We start from the raw sequence: 6,000 nt of genomic DNA on the forward strand, positions 1-6,000 counted from the left end.
GGAATTCTGGAACCCCATTTTAGATTGCTTGATGTCACAGCGTGTACCCAACTACGTTAATCAACCTTTCCCCCTCAAGAGCACCGATGTGTCATTCGTCTGCCCTACAGCGAAGCAGACCTATAGGCTTCCTGTTGGACGTACATCTGATTGTCCACATGATTGCATAAGCTCGCAGTTGAAAAGCCGTGCTACATCACATGCCCATAGTGAAAAATTGTGTCGTCCCAATGAGCCATGGTCCATTGCGTATACAAGGGGTACGAATGACAAACCACATCCGCAGCAGTGTTTTGCATTGCACGACCCTTGGCTGATCGGCCTGCATCTTCAGATTGCTGTGAAGGCTCCGAGGGCATATCTTGGTCACTGTTGCATTCACCCCGACTCATATCAGTATCGGGGTTGCTGCTTGCAAAACATGGCTTGTAAGACTCTTGCTGCAGTGCACTGCTCGCTCCTTAGGAGGCCGATGCTGTTTCACAGGCTTGGCAAACATAAACTGCGTCAGCACAGCATTCTCCTTCAGTAAGCATCGCCCACTAGCCACGTTTGGGATGTAGTCATCCGGCTTGAAATGTTTGGAGCAGACCCTCGTAAACTGGCTGACCATGAAGTTTGGCCCTGGATCCCTTCTTATGGCGACTATCCACTTTCTGAACATCATCTTGTCCCGCGGGAACTTGTGAAATGAGACCCGAAAAGGTAAATCATGATATGCTTGTCCAAAATGCAAGTATTTCACTAAAAAAGCTGGGTCATTAGCCCTCATGTTTTTACATTGCCATGGGTGCCAATGCAGATGACTAAAAGGAATTTCAGGATGGCTCGAGGCATTGTTTTTTAGCACTGCATGTTGCTCAGTCGCAAAAAGTGGTTTCTTCGCATTAACTTCATGGCACGATATTAATCTGTGGTCCATAAAAAATGATCATTGCACTTTTTTAATAAATGATAGGGTGCAGGTGAAGAAATTTTACGTATTTTTCGGATCGGGGCTTTTGACTAAAATACTCGGCATGCTTATGAGGATACTAGGGAGCTATAGGTAGACCACATACATTTTATACTTGCCAGCTGCCCATACATTTGTAGCACGTCGTACCAGTCAGGCTGACTAAAGAGTGCGACATTCAAGTTACAACATCACGGTGTAATTTAGGGTCGCACAGACTTTTCGTCGGTGCAAATAGTAAATGTACAAAGAAATGACAAAGCCGTGACAGCAGCGGCAGCGCGCGTAGTTGCGGCGGCTGCCGCGAGAGCGTATTTTTGCAAGGGGTTTATCGCACAGATTCGCACAGTTGTTCAGCTATCTCATCGCTAGAAAAACGGCACGCTTTTCAAAGATGCATGTCGGGCTCACCGTGCCGCTTGGATCCTTCGGCTTCACCTTTTGCTTATCAAAGCAGTCCGGCAAGATCGATGGAACAGCGCTACGTGAAAGCACTCTGCGGACCAGCCCTAGCGACTTGCTTAGCGAGGCATTGACTTCGTAGTCTACTGGGCGAAAATGCAGCGAGCACACGACGAGTCTTCTGCTGGACTCATTTGGTCCACAGTGCCGAATGGGCACGGCACTCAGCCATTCAGAATGTCGGGGTTCCTTCTCCGGCACCCAGTGGTAAATTACGTTGGAGTTGGCGGCCGAGCTGCCTTTGGCCAAGCGTCTTGATCCGTTCGGGCACCCTAGGACGTCACAGGACCGTGGCATTTGCTACTACTTGCTGTAACTTGAGTATCGACAAAGAAAGAAAAGAAGCAGCAGGAAGCCTGCACGACTTCCAGCACGACCCTAGACAGTGCAGTGCACCGAGAATGGTCGCACACAAAAGCACAGAACCATCCATACAGAAAGACAGTCAAGTTCGGACACTCTCACAGAGCGCAGCGGCCGAATCGACTGCAGTGCACCAAGCGACCAAGCCGTCGACATTCGTACCTGAACCCCACTTTCGGTTTCGGCTTTGGGCGCTCGCGTTTTGAACGGTAACATGAACGCGTTATCGAATCTGTGTCATGTAAAATTTCATAAAGTACACGCAAGCCGCATTGTGAAATGAGTAAATGTTTGTTTTGCTCTATATAGGTGCTCGTTCCGTGGTTTTGTGCATTCATCCAACGTTGTGGCACCAGGTAAGTATAGTAGTTCCCGCAGGCACGTACGTACCCAGGATTATTTTTCGGGGGGGGGGGGGGGGGGGGGCACCACCTCCATCATCATCATCATCATTATCATCAGTCTGTTTTATGTCCACTGCAGGACGAAGGCCTCTCCCTGCAATGCGATCTCCAATTACCCCTGTCCTGCGCCAACCGATTCCAACTAGCGCCCGCGAATTTCTTCATTTCATCGCTCCGTCTAGTCTTTTGTCGTCCTCGATTGCCTTTTCCTTCTCTTGGTAACCATTCTGTAACCCTAGTGGTCCAACGGTTATCTAACCGGCGCATTACATGACCTGCCCAGCTACATTTTTTCCTCTTGATGTCAATTAGAATATCGTCTATACCCGTTCGCTCTCTGATCCAAACCGCTCTATCTCTCTCTTAACGTTATGCCTAGCAATCTTCGTTCGATCGCTCTTTGCGCGGTCCTTAACTTGCTCTCAAGTCTCTGCCCCATATGTCAGCACTGGCAAAATGAACTGATTGCACACCTTACTTTTCAATAATAATGGTAAGCTTCCAGTCAGGAGCTGGCAATATCTGCCGTATGCGATCCAACCTATTTTTATTCTTCTGTGAATTTCCTTCTCATGACCAGGGTTGCCTGTGATTAATTGGCCTAGGTAAACGTGCTCCTTCACAGTCTCTAGTGGCCGACTGGCGATCCTGATCTCTTGTTCCTTTGTTGTTGTTGTTGTTGTAGCCTGTGGCATGTGTGGCTCTTACCCACGATGGGGGATTGGCCAAGAAATGGGTGGATTTTTCCAAAATATTATAGAGCATAAATTTCCTAATATCTAGGCGAATAGCATTGAATAGGGTTGAATTACCGGCTAAAATAAAATCAGGAAGGTGCTGTTGAATGAGGAATAATTAATTTAAAAGTAATAAAAATAGAATTTAGCAGGGCATTCGTTTAGATTCTGTAAGGAATGTTTGGACAGCGAAGCATGCATCCCTGTGGCTGAATCCGAAAGTGGACGCCCCGAACGCAAGAATTGCAGGTTCTGTCAAGTCCAGGCCAATTCTTCGAAAAGGTATCTCCAACAATCTTTTTCTTAACGCAGCAAAGCGGCGGCAAGATATAAGAAAGTGGTGTATCGTCTCCTCTTTCTCACAATAAGAACAAAGGGGAGAGGGAACCAAACCCGACCTGTATAAATTGAAATTTAGGGAGGGAATGCGGCAGCGTAATTTGGTGAGGCAGACCTCAAGCATCTTTGTGTAACAAGATTCGTTATGCCAGGGAAATGCCAGCTGTTTATACTCTGGAGAAGCTGTCAAATGTGGGTTTCTGGGTTTCTGTGGGTTTCAAATGTGGTTTCTGTCAAATAGGAGTTTCTGTATCCTGTTCATTACTGTTTCTAAGTGAGGTATCGTGACTCCTCTTGGTACTGTATACAGGTCAGCTTAGAATTTTTCCGCTGCTTTTACTATATCTTGGAGATTGCTGATGATATTCCCCTTTTTATCTTTTAGTGCATACATCATGGTTTGTCCTATGGTTTCTTTTTTACTGATTTCAGGCTGCGTTCATTTTTTACGGCTTCTTCAGTGTTTCTCATGTTATAGTTTCGAATATCAGTTATTTTCGCCTTGTTGATCAGTTTTGACAGTTCCGCGAATTGCGTAACGCTGTGCGGCCGCCAGTCCCCTACAACCGCGTAGAGCGCAGGACTCTGCGATTCTAGACGTACTGCGCTCACCGCGAAAGGTTAGAAAAACACCCTCATAAGCACAGCAGAGAAGTGGCTACGTGAGGCGGTTCCACCGATAACTGTAGAAGCGTCATTCAAAACAAGTAATTGTTCTCCACTTCCGGTGGCGTTTTTTCTACTTCCTTTTTCAATAAAAAGATGTTGATCCATAAATAGTCTCATAAACAACGCTTAACTTTTTTATTATTCGCTTTTGCTTGCAGTTTTGTTCTTGCCTTGGCTCTCTCCCTTATAGTATATCGCTTAATTTCTCAACTCCTTGCGATTTTTGTTTCCAGTTGCCAATTTTGCACGAAAAGTGCTATACAGTTAGGAAAACAGACGAGGTGACGGGCGACAGTCATCTTGCTTATGGGTTTAAGGGTTATTGCAGGGTTTCATGATGGACGCTCTTTCACATTATTTTATTTCCAATCTTATCTAACCCAAATCACGTGTATATGGTTCCGGGCATCTGCCAGCGTCGCGGCGAGCCGTAACTCAAGAAAATAATGAAGCAAAGGAAAAAGTTAAACGCAATTGGCGTTTTCTCCGGCCGCAACACGTTCCATGAGAGTACAGACCAGCTGAGGAACAGCCGCATCCCTCTCCTGGTCCCAGGATCAGCCTAAACAAAGAAGGTTGAACTAACAAATGCAACAGCTATGCGCGTGACGGTTGAATAGATGGTGACAACTGAACGCATCGCGAGTTAATCGCGCGGGTGCCGAATCTATGAGAAACCTGTCCTTCACATTACAAGAGGTGCCGATAACTACCGCCGTCTAAAAGGAGTGAAAAAGGCAGCATAATGCTGACCGATGAACAGCTGTCAAGTCTCAATATTGATCTGGTGGCGCTTTAGGAATGTGTGACGAATGGTGGGGTGGGTGGGGATGGGGGGGGGGTATGCCACTTGATTTCGGGGGGGGGCCGGGCCCCCCCGGGCACCCCCCCCCCCCCCGGGTACGTGCCTGAGTTCCTGTACAATGCCCCACCAGAAGCAATAGCTAAAAAAAAGAAAAGAAAGTACAAGCATGCGTCATTTTGGTATTTAGACCATTTATAGAAATACTGTATGCAGAGGCGAAACGTCCTGAAGGGGTGAATTGTCGGCATTACAAACAAAAGCAATTTACTTTTGCATACATGGCGTAGAAAACACCCGACTCATCCCAAACAATACCGGAAAACATGACAAAAACATCCGATTTTCAAGCATGCCTCCCTTCCCGGGCATTATTTACTGTATTTAAGGGCGCAAATACACGGGCAACTGCGCGTTTCCAAAAGAACTCTGTCCTCAGCCTACGCGATGGTACGCTACGGAAACAGAGCTGGCCACAACACAGGCTCTCAGCCAGACCACGCTAGACGATCGCAGAATCATAGAGAAAGAAATTCAACAAGAGCGGACACCCCTATTAGCCCCGAGAAAGAGGAATGGCGCCCTCTCGCGAGTGACGTCACGGCCAGGACGCCGCTCGCTCCGGCTCGCTCGGCTGCCGCGCGCGCTCGTTCCCTTCGTGTATGCTTGGGGTATAGGTGGATCGAGCCGTACGTATTGAAGAATAAGTCGGCTTCTTTCAGCTGCAATACCTTAACCACAGTTTCTTCTTCAAAAGCGTGTGAGTCGAGAAACTTTGCGACTTGGATATCGCAAGCTAAGTAGCGTTAAAGGGGTCTACAAGTTTTTGCAATGCATATATGCGCCGTGTCTATCGGTAAATTTTGACTAAAAAAAGAATATCTGCAAATTCAACGCGCGAAGTTGTGTATGATGCTTCGCTAAACACTTAACATTCCTTTAGTATTTAGCTATGAGAGGTATTGCATTTTACGTGGAAGAAAAATTTGGTACTTGGCGTCAACATGTTATCCGATGTTAGAAAGACACTGGCCAGCGAAGCTGTCATCATGATTCCTATTACTCTGGTGTGTTGTTCTATTCAAATATGGCCATTCATTAATGCGTAAAAAAATAGTTAGGCGCGCATTTCTTATGAAAATGTTTGCTGCTACTTTCATCCCCCTCTGAAACAGGCCTCCAAAAAACGAATTGCTCATGGCTGCTAACACGACGGCGTGTAATGTAGAGTATTTACATAGTTAATTCATAAACACCATAATAGCAATC

General features: G+C 46.5%; 1 long non-coding RNA gene across 5 annotated transcripts in view; it reads right to left on the minus strand.

The window, feature by feature from the left end:
- LOC135913174 (uncharacterized) overlaps positions 1-1,896 on the minus strand; it is a 32,751-nt gene extending 30,855 nt beyond the window's left edge. For 2 of the 5 annotated variants that reach the window (XR_010567895.1, XR_010567894.1), the window contains exon 1: positions 1,367-1,894. This is a non-coding gene — a long non-coding RNA (uncharacterized lncRNA). Of the gene's footprint in view, positions 1-1,366 lie in introns of all 5 variants that reach the window. The other 3 variants (XR_010567896.1, XR_010567892.1, XR_010567893.1) reach the window with 3 other exon arrangements.
- Between the last annotated feature and the right edge of the window lie 4,104 nt (positions 1,897-6,000).

The sequence above is a fragment of the Dermacentor albipictus genome, chromosome 1 (assembly GCF_038994185.2).
Source record: "Dermacentor albipictus isolate Rhodes 1998 colony chromosome 1, USDA_Dalb.pri_finalv2, whole genome shotgun sequence".
Taxonomy (NCBI): domain Eukaryota; kingdom Metazoa; phylum Arthropoda; class Arachnida; order Ixodida; family Ixodidae; genus Dermacentor; species Dermacentor albipictus.